We start from the raw sequence: 2,500 nt of genomic DNA on the forward strand, positions 1-2,500 counted from the left end.
TGGCGCGGTGTTCTCGGTCATTATCTCCTCCAACGACACCGACTGTAGTGCTTCTTTCTCGCTCTGCTTTAAGGCACCGTCTTCGTACAACGAACGCTCTTCGTCTGTTTCTGATTGGTCCTCCTCGTCGGTTTCACGATGTTGTGTCTCTTGGGCTTTTCGTGTTGCCCAGATCAGGCATTCCATTGGGTGCTTTTTCAACCAAGTAGCCGCACGTTTTGTGGGGTTCGCCAGTCTCTTGAACTGGTACGTGCTGAGCCTTCTGTCCATGGCGGGTTGATCAGACGGTCCAAAGTCGAGCTTTTTCTGACAAGTTATTAACATGGGACAGCGGTTGATGAAAGATTTTGCCCTCTGATACTTCACGTCGTGTGCGGAATAACCACCCTGTGTCAACGTTTTCCAGTCGTCGATATCTAGGGTTGATTCCGTAGCCTCGTCCAAGAATATGACCTCGGTGAATGGCGTAATCATCGATTTATTAAAGGCACGCTGTTTGGTAACCGTGGCTACGTTTCCGTGATGTACGAGGCTGAGGATCGGGAAAAACAGGCTTGTTTTGCCGCTGTTAGCGTCTCCGACTAGACACAACACCTTGTCCTTGTGTTTTTTCTTATTGTAGTTTAGGAGTTTGACAAACTCTTCGCAGAAGCCACATACGTCGTCAGGAGTGAGACTGTTTTCCAAAATCTGGCGAAAGTATTTTGCGTCGGGAATTTGGTTTGGCTCGTACGGGCAAAACGCTCTGGGTGATACCTTGCCTATTTGGTGTTCTTCGATGGCGTCCTCGACGAAATTCCTTCCTTTCAATGACCAGCAAGCGCCGTTGTTCACTTCGATGAGATCGTAATCCACGGTTAGTGGTCGAAACAGCTCACAATAAGGATCCGACAACAGGTCAATGATTTTCTTCATCTGCGGAAGCATCCGCGACTTAAACTGCTCATTGGTGGCCAAGGTGTTTACGAAAGCCCTTGTCTCGCACTTGTATGAAAACGTGAACGTGGATCTGGGATCTTTCTTGTAGATTTTTCCTCTGTAGGTAGCATAGCCAAGTTTTCCCATGGCGATTGCTATATCGTTAACCAGGATCGCGAGTTTATTTGACAGCATCTTTTCGTCGTCGCACGGTGGCTGGCTGGTGGACGCCTGCGACGTCGCCGTGTTGGACTCGAAGCCAAATTTGTCCAGTTGTAGCTTTGCCGCGGTCAGACGTTCGATTGCTTTCAGCAAGGACGCGTGAAACTTCTGATTAACCAGGGTCACTCGCACGACGTTTTCACTGCCACAATCGTCTAACTCCTGGGTGCATAAGCAATCCTCACCGATCAGCTTCCTGGCCTCGTCTCTGTAGGAGTGTTTGTAAGATGATCTCACAAGGTCTCGCATGAAAGGATTTTTATGATCTTTGAACACTTTGTAAAGTTCTGCCGTGGCTGGAGATTCCTTTCCATCCTGGAACTGCACCTGTCGAATACAAATTAAATGGGACAATGTCTCAGAACATTTTCACGATTTGTTTTGCTACCTGCAGCACTGTGATTGTGCTTGTTCCTTTTCTTTTTATCTCGCTTTACATTGGATTGCTAGACACATCTCAAGGAGAGCTCTCAAAGAAAGATACGACATTCGTTACCTGGGTTGCTGTGACATCCAGTCCGCAATTTAGCAGGGCCTTGTGAACCGAAATTGGGCTGGCAGGGGCGCCATTTATTGTAGTCAACGCGACCCAGTATGAGATTGCGGGGCACAGTGATTTGTTTATACTCGTCAAGTTCCCTTCGAGCCACTGTTGCGTCATGGAACTTGGAATGTCATCGCAAGAACTACTCTCATCGTCTGTTTCTTCGTTGATGCAACAGTGTTTCTTCTCTTGGCTCGAAATGGCGCTAAAGAAAAACGCTGCGTTGTGGATACCTGAAACACAGCACAGTCAAATGCGTTCAATTTCATTTTTGATACTTAAAATGTTTTCCAAATTTCCTCGGAAACAAAGGTATTCCAATAAATACTGACCTGAAATAGCATTGTCGCATGAATCACGTTTGCTGCAAATAGAAGTCCACGCCCTGCCCAAATCTTTATCTTTTGCTTTAAAAATACATTTTGCGCTTATGATGCTGCACCTTCCGCTGATAACTGGTAAGAGATAACACAGTGCAGCGCTCTTTATCCCTTCACTATTTAGCTGTCGGCACGGTTGTCTTGTGCGCTGCATTTTCTCCTGTAGCTCAGATGTTGTAAAATGATTGCGTCTCTTATATAGTGGATCAAAGCAGTGAAATGTTGACACATAAATTTGAAAGCGCTGCCCGTGATAATAATGATCAACGATGCACGAGAGTTTACTATTTCTTTGTCATGTGTTCACTTGCAACTTGTCGTCAAATAGGTGTCACACATCATGTAACTGTCGAATGGGTGTGAAAAGGGGCGTTTCTATTTTTGTACCTTAAGTACGTTTGACTACCAATCCCGCACAATGATGGTGTTTCCCACG

This window comes from Montipora capricornis, chromosome 3 (genome assembly GCF_036669925.1).
Source record: "Montipora capricornis isolate CH-2021 chromosome 3, ASM3666992v2, whole genome shotgun sequence".
NCBI classification, from domain to species: Eukaryota; Metazoa; Cnidaria; class Anthozoa; order Scleractinia; family Acroporidae; genus Montipora; species Montipora capricornis.